General features: G+C 45.8%; 1 long non-coding RNA gene across 1 annotated transcript; it reads right to left on the bottom strand.

Annotated features, from left to right (window-relative positions):
- Window positions 1-1,191: 1,191 nt before the first annotated feature.
- On the bottom strand, window positions 1,192-2,733 carry LOC146202340 (uncharacterized). The gene is made up of 3 exons (XR_014702090.1): window positions 2,513-2,733; window positions 1,386-1,529; window positions 1,192-1,282 (listed from the first exon to the last, which is right to left on the bottom strand). It is a non-coding gene; the product is annotated as an uncharacterized LOC146202340 (long non-coding RNA).
- Window positions 2,734-27,659: the final 24,926 nt, after the last annotated feature.

Genomic DNA, 27,659 nt, shown 5'->3' on the forward strand with positions numbered 1-27,659 from the left:
GCGACAGTGTTTCTTATATAAAGACTCTGTTCACGTGTGTAGTACGCTCACGACATGCCGCTGCAGCATCTGCCTGCTGTGCCCTTTCATTTCGGGGCTGCACTTACCACGAAACAAGCGAGCGACAGCGCGAAACCATGCAAAAGCCACTCGCCGCCGCTGAAGCAGATGCGGAGCGAACAGTGAGCAGGTCGCACCCCTTGCGGCGGCGGAGAGCGTAATTCAAGGAGAAAAGTTCCCATTGTTCCCGCGGCGATTGAGAAGGCCGTAAGAAAGAGCGCGCGCTGTCGTTGCATGCTTCCAGCATACGCTCTCGGCAATCAACCTTCGATTCTTTGATTATTTGGGTAGTCCACAATCACGCATTACTTGCTGTCCCAATGACACTACCACCAACAATGGCACTAATGAAGGGATTTAAGTCTTTTAAACGCCAAGATACTGAGAGGCAAGGCCGCTCTGCCATGCATAAAGCGTGCCCAAGCAGCACGCCGTCAATGGACCGCCAATGGTCCAATATTGGGATATATTGGTCCCAATATTGGTCAATATTGGCGTCTGATTGGGGCGCACAAAGAGCCAAGATATATGCCAACCAATTTGATCGGCTCTCCTATCAAAACCAGTATTGGCATACTACCTTGTTTACTGGCATTCAACGGCACTCAATGGCTACTCAATACCTTCCACCCAAGCTCACTCACTGGTTGTTATATCACGGCCATCCCGCCAAGCTCACTGGCCATCCAATATCTTGTATCCATGCTTATTCACTGGATATTCACAACTGGCATCCAGCCAGATTTATCGGCTACCCAATATTTCCAATCCAATCTTGCCCAGTGGTTTTGCATTATTGGCATCCAGCCGGAGCAATTGGCAATCCGGCTAGTTGCTTTTTCGTGCTATGACTAATAGGCACCTGCAAAGCCATCCCCTACTTATGCAGTGAAGATATTTTTCATGCAGCTTTTCATTTAAATAAAGCATGCTGAGAATATCCATGCACAGAAAATAATACAGCTGAAAGGTTCACTGCATGGTGATTTATTAGGTGTGCACGTGTTACAGGGCATGGAAACATTTAGGCAGAACTCTTAGACTGCTCCTCCTGTCTTTGCATCCCTTGGCAAGGTGTTCTCAGGTCCCAGGTTGGAGGAAGGCGCTGCGTTCATCGCAGCTTCCTTTGTGGTCGGTTGTAGGGGCAGCAGCTCCATGCAGCCTTGAAAGATATGGACTTGAGCAGCGTGCATAACAATGTATTTCCTTTCGCAGATGGCACCTGGAAATAAAAGCAACATTCATAAATCCCATTAAGACAGAAAACTTTTGGAAAGTGGAAGTGCAGCTAGACCGTGGAGTAAAAATGCAAAATAAAGCACTACCTGTTGGCCCTCAGGCAACTTTCTTGTCTGATTTACTCAGGTTGAAATAAGCTGCATGCTCAGTGAGGCCGGCCATATTAACTTGGTTACATTGGTTGCGACATCTGGCAGTGCACGGCTTCCCACGTGGATGTGTTGTTGACGCTGGAAACATAAAACAAAATGACATTTGCCGTTATCTATTCGTTAAACGGTAGTCAGTGCTTGCCCCCTTATACTTGTAGTGCCTTTGTGATCGAACACCTGTAGAAGAAAGACGTCGTCATAACTGGAAGCTTCAAATCAATAGCTTTCCTTTGAATAGATTGCCGCAAGAACTAAAAAGAAACTACAAAGGAAAAAACAGTCACAAAAAATGGCAGTCGCACTCCGACCGCGGCTGCTAAATTTAGTGTGCACCGCATCATTACTGCAAACAGATCGTTTTAAAAGTTGTCAAAGCTGCAGCCAAAACAACGTACGACACAGATGCTTTGGGGTTTGTACGATATACTCAAATTGAAAAAAATAATGAAATCCGTAGCTTAGCATCACGTTTGTTGTGGGAACAAGTTTGTACGTGTGGTAAGGTATAAGAACTATGGTAGCAACTGTAAATAACCTATTTTAAGCGGCTATTTTATGACACTTCTACTACTCGGAATTAGCGCAAGAGAAAGATCAAACACGTGAATAAGCTACGCGTCGTTTAGACCATTCCAATAGCGCATTCATAACGACAAACTACAATATTAAATATTCGCTCGCAACTAAAAATCATGTCCCAGAAAGCTAGACTTAACTCTGAGTTTTGTATACAGTTTGTAAAAGAGACTGACCACTTCAGACACACAACACACGCGCGATGAAGTTGTAACCTGAAAATCACACAAAACATGCGTCATGTTTTACAGGACCACGTTTTTCTTTTGCAATACAAATTGGCCACCTCTGCGCCGTAAATTTTGTCATTATGACCAGAGTTTATGCATACAAAATAGTGCGCTGAAAATACAGTTCAGAACTGACTGGCGTGGTGCGGTCGAAATAAATGACTTTCCGTTCTCGCAAGCATATCGGTTATTGACATGATGATCAAGGCTGACAACATACTGCACCAAATAATGCAAAAAAAAAAAGTATCTTACCATACGGCTAGCGCAGATTTGCAGACCTCAGTTGCAACAATCCAAAATGAATGCTGCCACGCAAAGTACATCCCAGGGATCTGATGCTTTATACACCTGGTAAGAAAAAGTAGCGATCTTACAAGGAGACAAAGCAAGAAATAATCTCAGAGAGCTGAGTTGTGAACAAACAACTTAAAATGCTGGTGGTACTCACAAATATCCTCTTTCAGGCATGGCCATTAAGACGAGTCGGAACTTTCACAAGGCTTGGTTTTTCGGTTCTGCTGTCCAAAGCTGCGGGAGCTCGAGCGGCTCGAGCGGGTGGGGATTGTGTGGCCGACCAGACGCCTCTGAATCAGCGGCTTGTGTCGAGTTTTGAGGCATGGTTGGAAGAGGGCAGAAGATGGTTGTGTTTTCTCTCCCTCTTTTTTTTTTTTTTTTTTTTTTTTGCTTGAGATCTGTCGAAAGAGTAGGCATAAAGCTCGAAAGGGGGTGAGAGAAATGAAACAGGTCCCGCAGGACCACGTGAGCCCAGAAGGCTGCCGGCCAGGAAAGTTGGCGGGAAGGAAGGGAAGAGTGAGGAGGAGTAGAGTGGGGGGCATTGTGAGCAACGCCTGCCTAGCCGGGAGGAAAGAGAGGGTAGTGAAGGTCGCTGCCCCTCCGCGATGACTGCTTTACGGGGAGAAAAGGCTACAAGACGGGAAGTTGAAAACGGTTTGAGAATTTGCTTTAGTCAAGGCCCTCGGGCGGAGAGGCGACAAAAGGACGAGAGAATGAAAACCATATGTTCTTTGCGCCAAGCGTGTGAGGAGGAATGCGCAGTTTTACCCTTGGCTTCGCTAAAACAACGAGGAGTGCGTTCGGAACTCTTTGGTCGCCTCGACTGTTGGCTCGGTAACATTTTCAGTGGAATGATAATTTCGTTATATTTTTTTTTTGTTAATGCAAAATACGTTTTACCTCATAGTTTCAAATAATAATCACATACGTAAAACAATCTTCAGTTTTCACGGAATCGTCCTCGGTTCGAACGAATGGACATATCTTTTTTTATTAAAGATGGCACACAGGTCGCTGTTCATGACGGAATGCTCTTGAAACGTCATCACGCGCAACTGAGCGATTCAACAGCCCGTATACTTGCTGTATTCCTATTAAGGAAAAGAAAAGCGAAAACGACCATAACTACGAGCACTTCAAGGTTAAAAATTCCCATGTTATTCTTTTTTTTTTTTTTCAAATCAGGTGGACATTTAGAGCAAGAAAAAATCCGCGTAGAACTAAGCGTGGGCATATCAAGAAATACAAAATACTCGACGAGCTAAGATCTGAAGAACTAAATTTGCAGTAAAGAAAAAATAGAAAGAAAGCAAGGGTCAACATTGAAACTATATCTACTAACTTGGGACAAGGTTGTCCTCAGAAAGAAGCGCGGTATAATCATCTTTCAGCCCGCGGAAGCAGCACTTGTGAAAGCGGCAGAATATTTCACAAAGGAACCCTAATTCTCAATCATGTGTTAAATTCTTCGAGAGTGGTGTTCTCTAAAAATGCCCCAAAACTGCTAAAGTAACGCACTCGCATTACTTTCAATATATATGAATTGCTATTAGCTGCCTGGTTGACATGACGGGATAGAATTATTTAGTTCTCTGAAGGGAAACGCCTTCGGTGCGGTGATTACATTGTTGGATAACAAGGCAATGAATGTTTGAAGAATAGTTTCTGAACAATGCTTAGGAGAGCGCTGTCAAACGCTGAGGTCAAATGCATCATTATGAGCCATATATTACAGCTTTCGAACAAAAATAACTTCCGTAAAAAACATCGTTATTATGCAATTTCAATTTTGTTACCATATATGCTGGCGACACATGTGCGCGCATTCATTACACTGTAGGTAATTGTTTTAAATTTTTATTTTTTTTCCTTTGCCTTGCCCCATGCAGTGCTGTCGATTTTTTTTATTATCTTTTACATGTACACTACTTTTTGGCAGTGTGCGATTTACGTCGCATTAGAATACGAACCATTCCAGGACAGTTCAGATTTGTTTTCTTGTCAAGTGAATTAGCTAGACATAACGTAGAATATATGTTGCTTGTATTTTTTCTTTGAGCTGAAATATTTTATGCGCTGCTGCACCGATGGCCAAAGTCGTTCAGTCTTTGTTGCTGAAGCCCGCAGCAGAGCGCAAAAGAGCACAGTACAAATTTGTGTTTAGTAGATATTAGAACTCGAAGGCCCTGAAAGCAGCCCAACATATCTGTCTATAAGAACAGCTAGTACTGAGGCGTGGTATAGTCGGTGCTTATGCTGAATGCCGGAAACAGCTAGGGTAATGGCGAATCATGCAGTGCGTGTTTGATTGGCTAGCGCGATCGATCTCTCCCACCTCTGCTTAGCTTGAACATGTTGGGTTTCTTTCCATCACGTAAAAAAAAAAAGGCGGAAATAATGATGCTACGCGTGCGTGTTTCCAATCATGGACAAACGTTTATAGGATCTGTTTTCACCGGATATATTCGATCGTTTCTGCGTTTACTATCCAAACGTAACCCCTGATGTTTGTTCAAGCGACACACACGTTCTGTTGCGTTCTTTGCATTTGAGTACCTTGCGTTTCTTGACTGCGCAGGATTTTTTTCGCGGACACGCATCTATTAAACATTTGCTTGTCAGATCAGATGTGTGCTCGAGCGCGCGCATATGCTTGTACTCGTATGCGTATAAATAGGCCCATGGAACGAAATCCCGTGCGCGAGAGTTGTGCGCGAGATGTGTTCGAGATCTGTGTATGGATATATCTGTGCATCGGATCTGTGCATTGATGTGTCAATCACTTTCAATCATCCTGATTTGACGAGATCAGAAAAACAAATCGTCTCCACCGGGAATCGAATTCCTAGCCTAGTTAACGCTTTAACCAACTGCGCTAAACCCTGGATCGCGAAACTAGCACCATACGTAATTCTCATTGTCTACCGTGAGGATAGCGACGAGAATGACGCTGCAATTAGTGAAAATGACAATGATGACAGAATCAATGGTAATGACGCTGCGTTTAGTTGATAACGATAATGATACGTAATGCACCGTATGCAGTAGCATTAATCTCGCTTTCGCTAATTTCTGCAGTGTAGATTCCACGTGCTGTCAGAATTTTTTCAACACTTGGCTAAAGTTTGGAACGCTATCTGTGTTAGCTACGTCCACGCGTGATCGACATCCGGGCCTCTAGTCTGCAGGAATTGTCTCGAAGATATTATATGCAGAATTTTACATAACAATTAATCGTGCCTAAAGTCGTAAATAAAAGAGTTCTCTACCAAAATTGTCAAGTATAATCGCAGATCATCCACAACAATTAGCGAATCACGAAAAATGTACTCAGAAAAATATATTCTACATTTTCCGTGATGGGCACTTCTGTTCATTTTGTCTGGTCAACTCAGTCAAACAATTTTAGGACAATCTATACATTAATCCCAATAAACATTATATATATGGTGGCCCAAATTACGTATGGCATATGAATATCTTCTACAGTTGAACGTAAACTGACGTCCGGGACAGCGAAAAATTTAGTTGCGACGAAATTAGCCCAAACACACTGTCATATTGAGATGCAAGTATTAGAAATGTCTCTGTCGGTCAGAGCTGCTTCTACTGTTTTTTTAGCGCCGCCGCAGCCTGAAATGTGCAAAGGTGGCCAGCCATCAAAGCTCGTTAGACAATATCGACCACTAGAAACCATGATATATACAATGTTGGGATGCCATCAAAGCTGATGGGACAATATTGACCAATCTATGTCAAGATATATGCAATGTTGACAAGCCATCCATATTGGTAGAACATTATTGCCCAACCTATGCCATTAGGGTGCAATGCTGGCTAGCCATCACAGTCCATCGAACAATATTGAACAATATATGCATATGTATACATTGTTGGCAGGCCGCCATGACAGGCGGATCACTATTGACCAATATATACCATGATTTATTTATTGCTGACAAGACAACCACAATGGCCGGACAATATTAACCTATTTATGCCATTATATATGCAATGCTGGCCAGCCATCAGACCTCATTAGGCAATATTGACCGCTATAATACAAGATATATACAATGTTAGGATGCCACCAAAGCTGGTGGGGCAATGTTGACCAATGTATGCCAAGATATATTCAATGTTGACGAGGCAACCATAACGGCCGGACAATATTAGCCAAGCTATGCCATGATATGTGCAATGCTGGTCAGCCATCAAGGCTCATTAGACAATATCGACCACTAGAAACCAAGATATTACAATGTTAGGAAGCCGCCAAAGTTGGTTGGACATTATTTACCACTGTATGCCTAGATATATTCAATATTGAGAAGCCGTTGTTATTGACCGGACAATATTTACCAGGTTATACCATGGTGTGGAAGATATTGGCAAACAATTGCAGCTGGTTGGCCAATAATGACCAGGCTGCCTCATTGTGTATACAATAATGGCAAACTGTTCAATATGAATGGGCATTATTGACCGCTCTTAGCCGGTTGAATGCCAATAACGGATATGGGTGAAGTTCACTGGGCCAATAATGATTATGGTATAGCGTGGCTGCACATTATTGGTAGCTCAATGGCACCATTGGGCCACTTGTGGGCCAGTAATCCCCAATCAATCCCCATTATTGGGCCGATGAAATGTGCTGCCTGGGTGCGAACACACATGCCTCTCGGTATCGGAAGCAGTGGGCCGGCGCAATGAATCTAGCTAAAGAGTATTTTTTTTTTCTTTATGGCTTGATTTAGGTAAAACGGTCTATGCAGAGCTAATACCAACATGCGAGCTCTTTTTTTTCTCTTGTATACCCCTGTTGTGACTTTCCATAAAGATCTTGCTCATCTCGCAACTGATCCTCTTGCTTCTTCGGGCACGACGCCACGCCGGAGAGTCCGATATCATCGCTAACCCTGTCCAAACAAGCCATGCATCCATGAGGTTCATGCTGTTAAACAATCAAATTAAGGAAGCTCGCATGCAATCACTTTAACGAAAACATGGCGCCCGGCGCCCTCGCGCGCAGCCTTAATTACTCTCCTCCTACCTCCTCACTTTCCACCTCACCCTCCTCGTTCCATGGTGGCCACCGCCAGGTTGTTTTCGTGGCAAATACACTAAGGTTGCACATTCCTCTGGGTAGCATCAGGACCTCCTGTCGCCACGGTAACCACTTCCCGAGTAATTCCTGCGGTAGCCGCCGCCTTCACCGCATGGCAGGTTGTTCAGTGAAGCTTCAGAGAATAATGCTGATGAACCCTTTTTTCCTAACTCTGGTAGCTAACGCTAACTCCCTGTGTATCAGTCTAAAAGCTAGCCAGCGGAGTCGAGCGCGCAAGGTGAAGATTTTACAAAGGTGTCGGCAAAGGAAATGGCGCCCGCCGGCCTCACGGCCAGCAATGAATCGGGGGATTCGATGGGGAAGGGGGAATTTGCGGTGTTATGAGATCTGGCAGCGGAAAAAGTGGCAGCAGTGGGCCACGCAGCCTACTCATCGCGTCGAGCATCTAGACAAATTAGAAAATTACATTTCTGCTCCCTTAAAGGAACTAAATGAGGTGTTCGACTGCAAGCTCCAGATAAGTCAATAAGTTCTTCAAAGCCTGCAGGTGAAATGGCAGCTCTGAACTGGACATGGCAACAGCTATAATGTGAGAACCGCTTTACTTTGTATGTGTTAATCTGGAACGAAACTGTGTTACACGGCTTTTGATGCTTGTGGGGCTTCACAATCCCCTTCCTCCATTATAACGCCCGCGCGTAATTAACACGCGTGATTACGCGCGCTGGCAGAGAGGTTGGCGGAGGAGAGGGCACGCTGGCCACCCCCCGCCGCCTCCCGGGACTGCGGCGACGCTGCCGCGGGCTTCCCTCTTTCCTGCCGGCGTAACCGGGAGACCTCCTCTCCCGTTCCGTGTCGAGGAGCGCGACTGTAGCAACTCGCTCGGGGTTCTTCGGCGAATGGGCGCGCAGCGCGCGGTTCATGATTTCCGCCGAGGAGACCACCGCCGTCACCGAGAATCGCCCGCTGACCGTATAGCACTTACCGCAACGGGATGCGAGCGAGAAGCTGTGTCAGGTGAGAAGACTCCTCCTCTCACCTCCTTGGCGCGCTTCCCCATTAGGTGGTTGTTATTGCACCCCCGTACGCGGCTTTCGCTCGCTACACGGCGGTTGTTCTTAATTGCTATTCTCTTGCCGTGTACTCGAGCAGTGCAATAAACTCTTGTTCGAGTACGCAACTCGGTGTTTGTCCCCTCTGGCCCGAACCCGCCGCAGTGGCGACTTCTCGCACCGCGGGTTGGGGGTCACAGCTCTGTCTGCTAGGGCTGGCACGTCGGGGCTAGAAGGCGACCGTAGCATCTAGCCCCCCCGTGGCGCTTTCTTTTCTCTTACGAGAATAACCACCCCCATGTGCTTAATTTGGCTTGTGTGTTTATGGGTGCCTAATGCCAGAGAAAAACGGAGCAGCGACTTCAGCTTGGAAGTGGTTTGGGCATTTGTCCGACATCTGTAGCATATAATCGCCACTGCTGTAAGCGGGACCACTTCCGGACCTCTGCTTCTCTGCAGGGCTAGTTTTCCAACCAAAAGGTCTCGTTAGAGACGACGAAAAGAAGCAAGCACCTCTTTACGGTCGCAAACGTGTCGCTGGGAGGGAACGCGACCGAACCCAGTGGCGCTCGAGGACCAAGGCGTTGGACAACCCCTACGCCAATAATCTTCCATTTCACACATTAAGAGGTCGTATTTAGACATTGTACCTTTCCGACATCTCTCCCAGAAGTTATCTGGAGACATTCTTGAGTTTAATTAGAATTGAGAACTTTCGTCTGCTCGTTTCATGAAATAATGCGAGAGTGACATTTGGGAATAAGACCTTTTGGTTGAAAATAAACCTTGCTGTAAGCTGACTCACAGAGTTCCCAAAGGGTCCAAAGGGTTCCGCAAGAGGTCCAAAGATTATGCTCCACAGGAAACTCGCCAAATGCTGCTAATGCTGCTGCTGACGATGATGACAGTTTTCGAAACGTGAAAACACATCGGTTTCGGCTGTGCGGCTTTTTTGGTGGCCATACTGCAATTATCATCTTTGGCGTCACCTCCCTGCCGGCTATAAGCGAAAATAAATTTAAAACAAATAAATAATAAATAAAATTAGCATCAGTGATCGCTTGCTGTCGCGCCATGTACCCTTAAGGCGGAGCATAATTACCTAATTCTTTTATTTAGTTTTGTGCATACCATCTATCTACTGCCGACCAAGAAGTCAGCACAAATATAAAATTTTCATGAACACAGACCAGCGCGAGTAAAATGGACAAAAGACGCTCTCCTTTTGAACTAGTTATTTAAATATGCGGCAAAAATGGTTGCAAATTTCTCTCGTGATAGGGTATTTGCAACCTAGCTTCAAAACTATGTCAGTCCGAGTCCGCGCGACAGGAAAAAAGTAGCATTTGAAGCGACCCATAAAGCATATTTCTATGGGCATGCTTAGTAAGTTTGTGACGACTTACACATTTGTTTGCTTCATTTAGGCATTCTTATTCTAATAAAATTCTATGAAAACTTTGCTTTGTTAAAATACCTCGTTTTCAGCGTCGATATAATCATTTGGTGCGCCGTGTTCCTTCTGTCGGTATGGCCAGTCACTACCGCTTTTTAAACCATTGCTCTTCCAAGAGGAGGGGCCATATTTCCTTTTCATTGACTGCAGGTGACCTGTTGTTTTAAAGCATTCACCAAGAACGTCCCAGGATTTAATGAGTGAGACATGGTGTATTTTCCGTTTAATGCATTTCGTTTAATGTGTTTGTGCTCTTGTACGCCTTGCTTTCAACACATTTTATTGCCATAGCATTAAAGGCCTCATTAGCCAAAACATCTGGCGTTGACATTGTGAGCGGAAAATAATGGACGTTCCTCTGGCAAGTGGCAGATGGCCGGTGACATGCCCGTTGTTGTGCCCGGCCAAAGCCGCCCAGAAATTCAGCCGGACGCCAAACTTCTCCGGCGAACGCCTCCTTCACAAAGTCCGAATACTTCTGTGCAAAGCACCGGTGCACTGGAGGCGAGCTGTGCCAAGGGGAGAGAAGCGACGTGTTTGAACATGAGCTGAGCATCCAGACAGCTCGGCGCCGTGGCCCTGGCGGTGGACCCCTTCTCGCCCCGCGGCATATTGGCCCTGCGAAAGTGCTGCAGTCGGATTGTACCATTTGAGCGTCAACGGTTTCTCGGTTTACCGAGACTGAAGTGCTTCCGTTCGACACTCCGAGTGTGAGTTCGTCACTAGCGTCCATCGGGAGCAGTTCGCCTCCTGAGAGAGCGGACGCGGCGGAATCTCCCCGGCCGTAGCTGCGCGAGGACTGTCGCGTATGGCTATGTTTGCTTTCGGCCCCAGAGCCGACCTCGTTGTGTAAATGCCCACCGGCACAGCACCGTGGACTGACTGTTCGTAGAGCTGTGTGACATCATGAGACTAGATAACATGGCAGAGGTGGCAGGCGCTGCGAAGTGGAGATTCGTATTTTTTTATTTAAGGCTGTGATCTGAATGCAGTCTTTCAGGACCCTTGCATACCGAGTTAGACGCACTGCACCTAGGTCACGAAAGCAGAGATATATTGCTTGGCCTTTGATATAATCTACTTCCTTACGTGCGTATGCTAATAGTATCCATGAGATAATGGAGCCAAAAAAAAAATAATATTCGAGTAGCAAATTGCATATGCGCGAACAAGAATCCGCAAACGGAGCAGACGGGTACAATTGGCGTTGTCGTGCCCGGCCATTATAGGCCAAGCGTCGACGCATTTTGTGCCATTCTTCATATAGCGGTTGTAAAAAATTCTAAAAGAGGGGTACCTGAACGATTCATTGCTATAAAACAAATTCAATGTCTCTGGACTGTTAACGAGCTGTAGCGAAAGGCTTCGTGAACACGAAGATGTCTTTCGGACGACGATTATATTCGAAAGAAGTCGCAAAATCTTACATCTGCATATCTTACGGTATTGCTTGTTTTTGCACCCTAGGAACGCGTGGTTGTTGTTTATCAACACATTTTGTTCGGAAAGGGGCGGGAATGTTCTCGGGCTGTCTACAGTTTTCCAATATACCCATCGTCAATATCTCTTCCCAAAACACTGAACCTCCCTCATCATTTCCACTGCCTCTTTGCTACGTATATATTCTCCTTTTATCTTTATATTTCCTTCACATGTGTATATATGTGTACTAACATGACTTAGTCTCTTGGCGAACGAGCGCGCCCGGCATCCGAGCCACATGCGAGCAGCTCGTCTTCCCGGCGCATTGTCTGATGGCGGGGGTGCTGTTGTGCCTGGCCAAAGCCGCTCAGAAATTCAGCCGGACGTCAAACTTCATCGGCTAACGCCTCCTTCACAAAATACGGATACTTCTCTGCAAAGCACCAGTGAACTGGAGGCAAGCCGTGCCAAAGGGAGAGAAGCGACGTGTTTCAACATGAGCTGAGCATCCAGACAGCACGGCGCCGTGGCCCTGACGGTGAAACCCTTCTCGCCCCGCGGCATATTTGAAGCGAGGGCGCAGCAAGCTCTCCCATTGGCCCTGCGAAAGTGCTGCCGTCGGATTGGACCATTTTGAGCGTCAACGGTTCTCGGCGACGGAGTCTCAAGTGCTTCCGTTCGAGACTCCGAGTGCGAGTTCGTCACAAGCGTCCATCGGGAACAGTTCGCCCCCTGACAGTGCGGACGCGGCGGAATCTCCCCGGCCGTCGCTGCGCGAGAACAGTCGCGTACGGCTATGTTAGCTTTCGGCCCCAGAGCCGAACTCGTTGTTTAAATGCCTGTAAATAGTGTATAAAGATTTTCTTCATCTCACCAACGCCGACTCGGATTCATCGTTACCGCCCAGGGAGCTGACAGCCCTCGTTCACGAAACGGGTGACGAGCGCTGCGTTGCCAACTCCTTGGCACAACCCTGTTGACGGTGGGCTACTGTGTGATAACCCCACCGGCACAACACCACAAAGTACTCGCTGAGTGATGAACTGATGTATGCGACTCCAGACTGAAATAAAAAAAAAATAAAGTACAAAAATAAGATAACGAATGGCACTGACATAATTCAGTTAGCTTTTGTTGAGCAGTACCGGGAATTGTTTGGGCGACGACAGAAGCACGCTCTTATCCCGCATGCCGAAACTGGATGTGGAAAGTAAAAGAGGGCTGGAGGTGTCAATCAACACGAGTGAAATTGAAAGTGCGTTTGAAGAGTTGAGCACTGGAAAATCTCCTTATCCTGACGGTTTAGGTGCTGACTTTTGTAAGCGTTTCAAAGAAGAAATCACAGAGGTTCTTTATTACAGCTTTACCGAAATTTATGACGCAAGGAAATTACACCGTAATTTAGAACAGTGCATGTAGTTTTAACATTAAAGGGGACGACGAGGCTAAACGGCTGTCAGTTGGTGCTTATCGTCCGAGCGTCACAAATGTTTATGAAGATTCTTGCCACGAGTGCAAAATGTTATAAAAGACTTTGTAGGGCCACGTAGATCGAGAGGAAGAAGATGGTTTGCACGGTATGAAGAAGAACTGAACAAGGGTAAATGGGGCACGCCTCAGTTCGCACAACGTTTCGACAAGTGGACTTGTCTTCGTCTGGGCAAAGCGATCATCACTGGCAGGGGTTTAAATACGCTTTTGCTTCTGAAGAAGAAAAGCTGGGGAGGGGAATGTAGGTGTGAAGGAGTGGGGAGAGGAGGATGGGTGAGAAGAAAGTAGGCCATGAAGTGAAGAAAACAAATCTTCAGTATGTATTTATCAGCCTGAGACCAGGGATTCTGTGGCCTGCATAATAAGTAAAATCGGCAGTACCAGGAAAAACTACAATACCGGGTAGATGATTAGTCACCACTTAGGCGGGTTTGGTGGAGATACACCTTACAAAGGAGCAGGCTATGCAAAGGTCCCTGATAAGGAATATATCTAGGGGGACAGTTCTTAAAAGGTAGGGAGGGGGGGGGGGGGGGGGGGGAGTACAAAGTCACAGATAATAACCGCACAGTGAACCACAACTGACATGAAAAAAAAAATAATCTTAATTATGTATCTCAAACTGGAACCAGAGATCCCGTGACCTGCAAAAGAAGTAAAAGCGGCAGGACCAGGAAAAACTATAGTATCGGGTAAATGATTAGCCACCACTTAGGCGGGTTTGGTGCAGATACACCTTACAAAGGGACAGGCTTTGCGAAGGACCCTGATAAGGCACATATCTAAGGGGGACAATTCTTAACTTTCTGCACAGGTGTGGGGGTGGGGGGGGGGGGGGAGAAGTACAAAGTCACAGGATAATAACCGCACAGGGAACCGCAAATGAAATGAAAAAAAAAATAATAATAAAAAATAAGGGCAAATTCAAGCAACAAGCGATAAGGAGGAAATATGTTTAGAGGAACATGTAAGGTTATGCTATTGCGGAAGGGAATAGAGTGTACATGCGTTGTGAATAAACTGTACAATTAACACTATGTGGGATTGTTTTCCCGAATAGTTATGAAGCAGAGGGAATATATGTACCTAAGGGATTCTAACGTTCCCTTAGATATATTTATTCCTGCTGGTTTCAATGTTCTAAATTTATGAATTAGATATGCCTCTGTACATTTTCTGTCCCTTGCAGATTTAAAGCCTGACTGGAGAATATATAATTTAATTTCTTCGAACTTATGGTCTTTCTGATTGAAATGCTGGGAAACTGCTTTCGGGAGGTTTTCGCCTGCGTCTGCCCGATGTTCATTAAGCCGTATGTTCATTGGTTGCCCTGTCTCTCCGATGTACTGTTTATGACAGAAGGAGCATTCTAGAAGGTAGATAACATTTGAAAATGTGCAGTTAAAGCATGATTTTATGTGAAAAGTGAAATCGCTTGCATTACTGTTAACCGTGGTGTCTATTTGTATATGACTGCACGTCTTACATCTAGGTCGAGAGCAAGGGTGTGGTTGTATTGGATGCTTGTTGTCGAGTTTAGAATGCACTAGAATATCTCTGAGATTTGCGTTACGTTTGTACGTTACCCTTGGTGCCTCCGGAAATATTTTCTTCAGGCGTTCATTACACGTTAGCATGGGATGGTATTTCCGCAGAATATTGTTTATGTATGGAAGGGCACTGCAGTATTTAGTTCCAAAAGAAGGCTGGCGTTCAGTGTAGGCCTTTGGTCGTTTCGTGAGCACATCGTTGCGGTTTCAAAATGCTTGCTTTTTCGAGGGCCATATTAAGGGGGTTACCGGGATAGTTCCTCTGGATTAGTGTTGCTTTCAATGAATGTAGTTCGTTTAGGTAGCCACTATCATCGCTACATATTCTTCTAAGCCGTGGCGTCTGTCCTGCTTATATTCCTTGCTTATAATGTCTCGGATGATGACTCGTAAAAGCTCGGTATTGTTGCTATGGGGCCACGTAAAACATGCAGTATTAAAGGCCGCACCATCCGAACAATTGTGCATATTGCAAGAATGTCGCACCGACCGAACAATTGTGCATATTGCAAGAATGTTCTTGCATGTTGTGACGCCTTCGTAGAACGAGTTGCTATGATTCAGTTTGACCTTACGAAGGCGTTCAATTGAGTGTTGCACGAAGTTCTAGAATATTAATCAGCACGCAACAGCAGCAGTGGAGTATAGAAAGACGAATGGCGGCGTGGCAACGAAACCAAAGAGAAGCCTTAAAACCTGTCCTAAACTTATTACGCAAATGCGGTTTTATATTCGGCTTGAGCGCAGCTGCCCGTTGGTCTAGGGGTATAATTCTCGCTTTGGGGGCGACAGATCCCTGGTTCAAATCCCGGACTGACCCTTTGCTTTTGAAATTTTTTCAACGTAACTCATATCATATAAGGACGAAATGAGGGAGCTTTTCACACCTGCCAGTGGCTTTTGCGCCGACGGTCTCAGAACGTTGACGAGAAATGTATGCATCACGGGCCCGTTTCACTGGTGTTCTTCGTTGCAAAAATATCTGATGATTAAACCACCGCGACCTTTTACTTTATATAAACTATTATCACTTTGACAAATGCCGGCTCTACCTAGCAATGGGTAATTCGAATGCGAAAAACAAAATCAAAGATAAAAATTAAAATCTTCGGAGGATTATCAGGATGAAACAGCCTTGAAAAAACCTTTGATGAAGTGGGAAAATGGTGCACGCAGTGAACGCCAGTAGATCAGCCGTATGAACAGACATAAGGCAACTATCGAAAACATCACATGCTGCACACGATGATCATTACTTCGAAGAGTTAGAAACATTGCAGCGACTCAAAGGGCAATCGCACAGTAAAGAAATACACAATAAAACAGACCATTCAAAATGTATGTTGCTCTACCGGCGATAACTTAGGGTGCACTAAACTACCTTAAGACAATAAAACAGCGATCGGCTTTTATTCACGGTTATGAACATCTAGAGGTTTCCTTCCAGAAAAGAGACAGTGATCAGCACAGGGAAGTTCTTTAGTTTTTAACATGTTTTTTAATTAACTTTTAAAGGTTCTAGCTCGTCGTAAATTTATAATCAATGCATGTAACTTAGTTGGCTCTTTGATGTGCACGCTTAGACGCTTGCAATTTTTGTCGTGGTGACTCAAAATCTTGTGTCGACCGGCCTTGGCGACTCGAGAGACCTCAGCGACGTCGAGGTTCCGAGTAGCTTCAAATTTATTTCCGCCTCGCGCCGCTTGTCGCAAAATTTGCTCAGTCGCTTGTATGTGAAGATTCCTTTCCCCGGTGTTTCAGCAAACACCTTTGTACATTTCTCAAAATGGGAAATTCAAAATAGAAGAAAACATGTTTTCCAAAGCGAATTTCCAGCCGTGGAGGACGTAATTCTCTACAAAAACTACTATATAAGAGAGTAATTACTCATTGGCATCCATCCAAGCGCAGCCATACAGCTACAAAGGAAAGCTATACAGCTTTTTCAGAAGCTCCGTAGTTAAAGAAAAATTCGTCCTGGTCCGGGGACGAAAATTTACTCTAATTGCAAGCTATAGTAAATGAAAAGTAATAAACCTTTAATTTTTGTATTTAAGTGCACGGGTTCAAACTCCATGGGGAGTTTGAACCCGTCCGCAAGGCGATGCCGCATCAATTTTTGAAACAAAAAAAAAATTATTTTTAAATTCTTGATGCGCTATGAAATCCGGCGGTTTTTTCCGCGCCAAGTAAAATGAAGCGTTAAATGCGACGCCAGCTGATGACGTGTGCAGAGTTGCGTTCTGTTCGAAATGCATGCGTTATTATTCTACGTCACTGCTTCGGAGCATGGCGCAAGGAAGATGACCGTATTTACAAACAGCGTGGCCGTTATTGTTGCGAAAGGAACACTCCGCTAGTCGTCGATTGCACAGCGTGGATCAAGCTGCGCATGCGCGAGGAGCCGCGTGACGTCAGAGGCAGCAGCTGGTGGGTTGAAGCTGCCGTCGCGGCCGCGCTTCGGGGGCTCCACCGGTGCCGGAGAAGTGACGTCATAATAACAACAGCTGGCGCCAGCTGTGCATCATTGATTGATTGATTGATTGAAAAACGTTTATTCTCTGTAAGAGAAAGGGAGAGGGGAAATACAGGAAGGTGATGTCCTCAGTGCAGGACCCCAGCAGCTATGCATCACTCTCTCCGTTGGTTGTGCGTAGAAGCGGTGTGTGTGCTGTATATTGTTATGGTGCGCAGTATCGAGACGACGACGACGTCCTGGTGTGGTGTTGTGAAGAAGACGACGCTCAGGCTAAGCTGGGTTCGTTCTGGTGGTGTGTGCTCTCCTTCCTTAACAATATCTGCACGCGGCCAAAATCGACCAACTAAGGAGGAGAGCCCGGCCGCTGCTCAGCGCGTAGCCTAAGCTATCCTAAGCGTAGCCACGCAGCTGCTGCTTTCGCAACTTAACCAGTTTTAACAGGAGCTACACCCCTGCTTCCATCTTTTTTTCCCTGTGATGGGGAAAAAAGGGGAAGAAATGCGTGGGACGGCACAACAGAGAAGGCAGTTCGAGTATGGAGCCGCGGTCAGTGCAACACATCAACAGGCATGCTGCTAGCTTCCACCGAGTTTCCTTGTGCCTATAATGAGCTGTTTCGGTTCTGTGCGAAAAAAGCCGGATTTCCTCACGTCGAGGGACCACGTTTTCGCCAGAATCAGCCAGTACTGCCGAAGATAAGAGAAGCCCGTTCCCTTCGACACCTCGAGATAGATAGATAGATAGATAGATAGATAGATAGATAGATAGATAGATAGATAGATAGATAGATAGATAGATAGATAGATAGATAGATAGATAGATAGATAGATAGATAGATAGATAGATAGATAGATAGATAGATAGATAGATAGATAGATAGATAGATAGATAGATAGATAGATAGATAGATAGATAGATAGATAGATAGATAGATAGATAGATAGATAGATAGATAGATAGATAGATAGATAGATAGATAGATAGATAGATAGATAGATAGATAGATAGATAGATAGATAGATAGATAGATAGATAGATAGATAGATAGATAGATAGATAGATAGATAGATAGATAGATAGATAGATAGATAGATAGATAGATAGATAGATAGATAGATAGATAGATAGATAGATAGATAGATAGATAGATAGATAGATAGATAGATAGATAGATAGATAGATAGATAGATAGATAGATAGATAGATAGATAGATAGATAGATAGATAGATAGATAGATAGATAGATAGATAGATAGATAGATAGATAGATAGATAGATAGATAGATAGATAGATAGATAGATAGATAGATAGATAGATAGATAGATAGATAGATAGATAGATAGATAGATAGATAGATAGATAGATAGATAGATAGATAGATAGATAGATAGATAGATAGATAGATAGATAGATAGATAGATAGATAGATAGACAGACGGACGGACGGACGGACGGACGGACGGACGGACGGACGGACGGACGGATAGATAGATAGATAGATAGATAGATAGATAGATAGATAGATAGATAGATAGATAGATAGATAGATAGATAGATAGATAGATAGATAGATAGATAGATAGATAGATAGATAGATAGATAGATAGATAGATAGATAGATAGATAGATAGATAGATAGATAGATAGATAGATAGATAGATAGATAGATAGATAGATAGATAGATAGATAGATAGATAGATAGATAGATAGATAGATAGATAGATAGATAGATAGATAGATAGATAGATAGATAGATAGATAGATAGATAGATAGATAGATAGATAGATAGATAGATAGATAGATAGATAGATAGATAGATAGATAGATAGATAGATAGATAGATAGATAGATAGATAGATAGATAGATAGATAGATAGATAGATAGATAGATAGATAGATAGATAGATAGATAGATAGATAGATAGATAGATAGATAGATAGATAGATAGATAGATAGATAGATAGATAGATAGATAGATAGATAGATAGATAGATAGATAGATAGATAGATAGATAGATAGATAGATAGATAGATAGATAGATAGATAGATAGATAGATAGATAGATAGATAGATAGATAGATAGATAGATAGATAGATAGATAGATAGATAGATAGATAGATAGATAGATAGATAGATAGATAGATAGATAGATAGATAGATAGATAGATAGATAGATAGATAGATAGATAGATAGATAGATAGATAGATAGATAGATAGATAGATAGATAGATAGATAGATAGATAGATAGATAGATAGATAGATAGATAGATAGATAGATAGATAGATAGATAGATAGATAGATAGATAGATAGATAGATAGATAGATAGATAGATAGATAGATAGATAGATAGATAGATAGATAGATAGATAGATAGATAGATAGATAGATAGATAGATAGATAGATAGATAGATAGATAGATAGATAGATAGATAGATAGATAGATAGATAGATAGATAGACGGACGGATGGATGGATGGATAGATAGATCCCAGTCGTGAGGGACTGGACCCAAGTTCAACGAGGCCTCAGCCTCGCCAGGTCGACGGTAGCATCGATACATACAGGACTCCGATAAATGGCTCAATGTCGGCATCGCAGCATTAGCCACAGTCCGACAGCGCGCAGCACAGTTCGAAGAAATGGACTCAGCCTTGTTAATGTGGTTCGGGAATGTGCGCGCGAATGGTGCTGTCATGAGCGACGAAATGCTTCAAGAGAAGGCTCGCTGCCTCGGCAACATTACGGACGCGTACCGTTCCTTCTCTTCCGTCTTGATATGTTTTACCTCTGATGACTTACGGATTTTTTGTTCAGTAAAACAGGGTGATGTTTACTGAGAAAAATTATTCTACGCTCTGTCTAGGCATTACTGACTTCAGCTACTCAAGAGGATGGCTGAAAAGGTTTAAGAACAGATATGACATTTCGGGTCGACGGATTCATGGAGAAGGGGGTAGCATTGACAGCTCGGCTGTTTTTAATTATAAATTTATTTAAAAACGAGCCATTAAGTATAAATTCTAGCTCAATAAAATACTTTTCATTTTTGTTCATGACTCGTTGTTATGGATGACCCGCTTTATGGACAGCTTTGGTCGGGAACCGAAATTTCCATACTAACGAAGCACGACTGTATTCCTATTTTTTCCTAATGTAATGTGTTCGGTTGCAAGACAATGTACAGGGTATTAAAAAAAGCTTGGCAATTATCAATTTTCTTTTTCGAATTAAGCAAAAGAGCATATCGTCACTGTTGTCATCATCACTAGAATCAACAGCATTTGTCTTTTCAGTATATAGTAAGAACTGGCTTGTTTTATTTCTAATACGAATCTTATTCACGTGGGTCGAATTGGATAAACACTTCGTATTGCAATATGGACCTATGCGCAGAATGTGGTACCCATGTAGTCCTTAGAATGAAACCGACCAAAAAAGGGTAGGCGAGGAAGGGGAGAGGATTGCCACTTTAGTGCAGAGTTGGACATGTAGTCTCCGGAGTTTTTCTGCTTTTATCATGGATATTTATTGTTGTATAAAATTAAGAGTGAAATACAGCCTTCATACGACAAAATTCTGACTTGGTTATATATTCCAGGATTACCGAGAAATGGATATTTGCTTTAAGTTACGGTTTAGTTTAATGAGTCTCTTTTTTTTTTTTTTTGAGGTCGAGCGCCCGACCTCAAACTCACATTTTGAGTTTGAGGTGAGGTTGAGTGAGGTCGCCAATGGTCACCTGAAAAGTGAGGTGAAGTGAGGTCGTCTGGGGGACCACAACCTCAATTTATGAGGTTGAGGTTGAGTGAGGTCACCAAATATTTTTTGAGCTTGAGGTCAGGTCGAGGTTTTTGAGGCCAAATGCCCACATCTGCCCGCAAATGCGGTTCGCTTCGGAACTTTACCCGTGCGAACCATTCAGTAAGCAGGCTTCAACTGCTGGAAGCTTTCCATGCAGACGTCTGCATCAAGAGGAAAAAAAGCTCAGCAGAATATGCGGAACTCAACATACACCGGTAGAGAAACCGGACTGCACTCCAAGGTGCCTTGTCTGCAGAGTCCAACACTTCACGGGCTCTAGAAAGTGAAAGCTCCGCTTAGAGCGGCAGCCGGGCAACGGCATAACCGTGAGACCATGCAGGAGACCAGACACCACCACTTCGGCCGGACCAGCCAGCCTATAAAGCATGCAGTGTGGAGCGAGGAAGGATTGCACCAAGCGTTCCTCCCGCTACAGATCCAAGGCAGCTATGTACAGGTAAGCAGCACCACAATATGGTGCTTTCCACTCCTCTAGAAAATAGAAAAACAAATTCCAAAGAGCGCACTTAGCTTACATGAAGGAAAAAATAGAAAACCTCTAAAGAAACGCAAGAGCGCCAGCCAGCTCCATGCACTACAACAAACGACGAGTCCTAAACAGCACCTACCTATCAGCGTTCTTAAATCATGTGTCGTAAACGCGACTTTACCCCAGGATATGGAGGTTGAAACCTCCAATACCATAAAACGACCGGCACCCTCAGTGAGCCGAAAGTCATAACTAAAGAATCTGCGGACACCTCCCATGATGGAACACCTCGTGGGCTAACCAGGAACGAGAATATCAGGTAACTCGAACCCTCAATTAACGCCAACAAAACCGACTATCACGGCAGAGTCAATGCTTTAAACAAAAGCCTCACTAATAGGGATGCGATTAGCAACGCCTGTATGGGCCCCCCTCCCCCCCCCCCCCCCCCCCCCCCCCAAAAAAAAAATGTTACGCAACCTAAAAAAGTAGACTAGCAACCATCGAAAGCAATGTGGCAGCCATATAAACAGCAATAGACAATGAATCCACAAGCCTAGATATAATCATTGACAGTCTGCCGGCCCTCCGACAACCTTGCCAAACCTCCAGCACAAAGAAGGCCCCTCGACAAGAAACTGAGGTATGGGAGTGGAACTGCAGGACGTACCAAGGCTAGCGCGGCAACTTGTTGCTCAAGATTCAAAACTCAGCTAGCAAACCAGATGTCCTAGCACTCCAGGAGAATAGGGGACCAAACAATTTACCACGCTACAAAGCCTTTGTGCAAACGGGCGTGACGAACAAGCGGGAGCATCTCACCGCAACTATCTTTCAGCAAAGAATCACCGCTATACAACAAACATTCGATCACACCGACGTTAATTAAACTTTGCTAAAGACTGTACCCAGGAGAAAAGGGGATACAAAACTATTCGTCCTAAATTTGGGTACACCGCGTCAGGAGAAAGTCCTGAAACTCGCAGCCAGGATTCAATTACTAGTGTAGGGCGCGAATCGGGGGAGAGTAGAGGTTTCCGGAGCCCATCTGGAGGTCGCAGGTCAATGGCTTTCGCGCATAGCCACCGCAAATGACCAGCGAGGTCTAAGAACCAGCCACATCAGGCCCTCTCGTCTTTAAAGCGTCAGCGCCACACAGGCGAGTTGTAGCTTTCGTAGCTGGCAAGCTACGACTCAAACAAGACGCACATTTCACCACCCGCTTTCTTGGTCCTCTGCAAAGGCTCGTTTTCCGCTCGAGATCTCCCCACAAAACAATGCTCCAACATGGCAGTTACAGTGGCCCTATGTGGACACAAAGCCAGAACGGAATGAATGGAAGGGAGGGTGACTCAAAGCGGTTCTCAGAGCAGAATCGTTCGCAAGAGATAAGTAGCAAGAGACAAGTACAGAGAGTATACAATAAGCTAGCTAGACCAATAAGCAAGACTATTAAAGCAGTTGCCACGCGCTCGGGCAGCATCCCACAACTGCTACGCGTTATTTGCTCCACTTTCTTGAAGGCAATAATCTACACGACTTACTTTAAGTTAAAAACAGCCTCATTCCATGCCACATGGGAAGTCTTCGATTAAAAAAGAAAAAGTGCTAGCTTTAATTTCGACAACCTGGAGTTGCTTCACGTGCACGGACATCACATAGCGCACGATAGCTTTTGCACTTCGCCTCCGTCGAAATGCGGCCGCCGGAGCTGGGATAGATCCCGTCACTTTAGAATAGCCTGGTCTTAGGCTTGCCTCCCGCCATAGTTATTGAGCCATTTCGGCGGCTGCGGTGTTTTCGAGCCATAATCCAGATAAGCTACTTTGTGAATGTATTCAATGACTCCATCACTCTCTCCGGCGTACTGGGTTTCCGCTGGCATTCACGCGTCGTGGTATTAGTACGAACGCGATCTTCATAGACTGTCCCATGCGCGCAGGTCACTTCCTATAATTTTTTAAGTCCGCATTCGTTTTTAGGCGACACTGCAAAGTGGTTTCGGCAGCATCCTCGATTCTTCATATTTTCTGAGGGTTAGAGCAACTTCTCTCCTCACCCCTTCATATATTGCAAATGTCTATAACGCTGTAGAGTGCCGCTACATGGCCCAGCATCAATCACTGTAGCCTGAAAAATGATGTTGGGGGCTGTGCATCACGAAACCTTTTCAGCAATGCAAATGAAAGCACGGCCATAAGCGTGCAGACAGCATGGGATCTAAACACGGGCCTTGCATGCTGCTGATTATGCAGCAGCACACCTAGCCCTTTTGTAACTTAGAAAACGTATCGCATGCCACGATAATGGGGCTGAGCCGCCTCAACTGCGGATAACGCATTGTCAGACATACATGAAAGCCCTGCAGTTAAACCGCCCATTTACCATTCAAAATGACAGACATGCGTAATGACAACACACGGATGTCATACAGGGGAAGCCGCAAGGAGCGATTACCTCTCCACTTCTCTTTGGCACTGAAATGAGAAGTCTTGCCCGGCAACTGGACATGGTGACAGAAGCTGGGTACACCCTGTATGCAGACGATATCACATTGTATGACCTCTTGTACACAAGGCGTAGATCCTATAGGAAACGTTCGATGTGGTAGCTGAGGTTGCAATCGCCGGGGGAATCGAGTGCACACCGGAGAAGTCGGTGGTCTTGCAACGAAAACGTATTTCCTATGGGTAGATGGGCCTCCACCTCGCAAGACAGAATTCCGGAAACAGACAAGATAAAAGTCCTATAAGGACATGGATCCAAACGAACAACCGAGCGAACCACATAAAAAACGACGAACCGTCTCACCATTCATGCAATCACCAAAATGATAGCAAGGTTGATCCGAGACAAGACAGGGATGAGGGAGGAAGACATTCTACGATTTGTGAACAAGCTAGCAGTGAGCCGACTCACTATAGCTTGATTTATGTAAGGCCGCAGCGAAAAGCGACTCGCACGTGGAGTCGAGCTGGCGGTCGAACCCCCCCACGCGCCGAGGCCAAGGAGCGAGCGCTGTTGTTGTTTTTTTCTCCTTTTCTTGGGCGCGGGCGCGCGGGAGGCTTGGTTTGTTTCGCCCCTTCGCCCCGAGCCGTCGCCAAGAAGCGAACGGCAGACGCATCCAATTATCAGCCGGGAACAACAGCGGCACGCTTCTGCGAACCACTTTACGCCGGCTCGTCCAGCGATGTCCCGCCGTGGCGCCAAGCATGGGTGCAGGGAGACGCCGTTAATGAAGCTTTTTGCACTGCCACAAGCGCTCACTAAATGTCCTGCAGAAGGCGACAATAGGCGCGACCCTGGGCCCTCCCAAGTAGGCAATCAGCCCAGCGATCTCCCGCTGTGTCGCGAAACATCGGGGCAGAGAGACCCCGATAATGAAGCCGTTTTGCCCTGCCCCAAGCGCTCACTAAACGCCCTGTAGAAGGCGACAATAGGCGCGGCACTTAGCCCCCACGCAGCGACTCATCGGGTGCGAGCAACGGCGACTGTACACTGCTCTGGGACAGTGCCCCCCCCCCCCCCTTTTCCTCGAACGGGACGGCGGGGTGGCCTGGTCTCCAGATCCCCCGCGGCGTTTCTTACACAAAGGCGCCAGCTGCAAGGTCGCGTCGCAAACACGCTGAGGAGGGGAGGCAAAGACAGGCGCCGTGTGAGAGGGTTTGGGGACCAGCAAGTGGAAAGTGTGTGTTTTGAATGTTGTATTTTTATTTGACGTAATTAAGGACCTGGGTCCGAGATTATTCCCAACCCACTGTGGTTGTGGCATTTTTTAAAATAATTTGATTGGCTGCTTTATTTTCGGGGCGGATCACCGAAGGTGACCGCCCTCGGGTCTTTGTTGATGCTTGTCGTCAAAAAGCGGTCCTCGGACCATGTTCGACAGTCAAGATTGAGGGCCGTAAAGTGACTTCTCTGTGTGAGAGTCTTCATTTTCTTTTAAGTTACAGTTGTCTGTGTGACTTGTTGCTGTAACTTTGCCTATGTATACTATTTTGCTTCTGTAAATATATATCTCCTCCTGACCATCATCAGATCATCGCCTTCTGCTCCTTACTTGCCGTAGACAGCCATAAACATCACTGGCGCAGCACGACAGGGTTCGGCAACCAGCGACCACGAGCATCACCCAGAGCACCCAGGCCCTGGGAACCCACTAGGCAACAAGCGTCCGCACGTCCAGCCAGAAGCAGCAAGGTGATCCAGGCCCCGAACCAGAGGCAGCGTTCTGGGGAAGGACTCCGACGAGGCTGCGGCACCAAGGGACGGAGGCCCTAACTGGCGACACCAGCACGGGTAAGCGGGATTTCTTGCGCTTTGTGAAAGTGGCTATGGCTCAAGTGTAAAGTGGCGTATGGTTTTAACACGGAGCATGATGGCGAGCGTAGGCGAGAGAGAGACAGGGGGAGATATAACAGATGATAGCGAGCAGTCGCAGCAAGCGACAACTCAGCCTGTAGCAGGAGCGCTACGTGAAGTAGCGGAGATGTCGGTATTCGATGCGGTTGCAATTCGCCGCATGGAACTAGATTTTGAGCTGGAAAAATTGAAAATTCTTTCACAGGAACGCCTAGAGTTACAGAAACTTGGGCTAGATTCAGCGGTTGCAATGGCGATAGCGGGAAGCGGGCAGACGTCTGTAAAGTCAGACATTGACGATCAGCGTCGGATGGGGCCCGATCCAGTCTCCCAATGCGCTAAAGTTCTTAAGGGACTGAAGCTGCCGTGTGACGCGAACGTGCCGTTATGGTTCGAGGAAGTCGAGAGAATTTTTCACGAAGTACAAGGTGCCAAACGAAAGCCGCGTTCAATTAATCATGCCAGCACTAGCTGAGCGTGTCAGGTACCTTCTCCGTAATCTCGGGGACGATGAGTGTGGCAGCTACGAGTCGGTAAAAATAGCCGTTTTAAAGGAGCTGAAGCTTAACCCCTCAGAATACCTCGAACGCTTTGAGCGCGCGACGAAACGCCGCGATGAAACCTGGGCGCAGTTCACCTCGCGCACTAAGACGTACTTTCAGTACTACCTTCGGTCACGGGACGTAGAAACCAAAGACGACCTGGTATCATTGATCATCGCAGATCGCATAAAGGGTAGCTTGAGCCCTGAGGGCTTAGAGTATGTGCCTCTTCGTGAGGAGGAGCGGTGGCTAAGACCGGATGAAATATCCGACGTTCTCCAAACGTTCGAACAGGCTAAGGGCAAGGGGCGCGCAGCGAAACAAATTGTTGCGTATGCGGAAAAACCGAAGGGACCCCCGCAAGCGGCGAACAATGATAGCAAACGGCCAATTCAGTGTTATGAGTGCCGCGCATCTGGCCACCGAGCCAAGGAATGCCCTCGCGCTTCACAAAACGTGCAGAAGAAGGAGAAACGCGCTTGAGCTCAAAAAGTAGCTGTAGCCAACGTAGAGGCATGCGAAACACCGGCGTCAGTAACCTCCCAGACAACCCTAGTAGCAGAGATGAAAACGCCTCAGTCGTTCGACGAGGTACGCAAATCGAAGCTACAGCAGGTGGAGATTGAGTGCGCAGGGATACCGGCGACAGCTATAATTGATACCGGCAGCGAGATAACCGTGGTTAGGGAAGGCCTCGTGCCAAGTATATGTCGGGAGCCATCCGGCTCGATAAATCTAGTTTCGGCTTTTGGGGAGACGGTTAACGCAAAACTGGTCACTCTTGCGGTAAGCATCAGGCGGCCCACCGCACACATAGCAGGGCCCGAGGCAGTAGACATTGTATGCGCGCTTTCTGATAAGCTGACGGAGGGAGTGGATTGTTTGCTCTCCAGGGAGGATTGGGAACTGCTTTCGGAGATAGACAGTCGTTACGAGGCACTTGTTATGAATAAGGCCTGCCCTCTGTCTGAAGCAGTTAACGCGTCTGTCACCATGGCGGAGCAGAGCGCAAAGCTGAGCTCTACATCACACGAGGAGCAAGCGGCGGGGCCTGAGGCAGACAAACTAATGAGTGGTGAGCAGGGTGTGGCGACGGAACAGCCCTGTGAAGTAGATCTGGAAGAAAGCGAGAAGGAAGATGTAATCTCGATCCAGCCAGGTATTCAGATCCGACCAAGTATCAGACGAAACTTTAAAGAAAGCGTGGGCTGACGCAAAGGCAGGGAAGGCAGGCATGTTTGTTTCAGACGGCTTGTTGTATCACTGGGACTCGATCTCCGGTAGCAAAGTGAAGCAGCTTGTGCTCCCCCTAAGCAGGCGTGAAGAGGTACTCTGCCTTGCACATGAGTCCCTTTGGGGAGGCCATTTGGGGCCACGGAAG

Source organism: Amblyomma maculatum, chromosome 1 (genome assembly GCF_055883805.1).
Source record: "Amblyomma maculatum isolate TAMU_Amacu chromosome 1, ASM5588380v1, whole genome shotgun sequence".
NCBI lineage: Eukaryota > Metazoa > Arthropoda > Arachnida > Ixodida > Ixodidae > Amblyomma > Amblyomma maculatum.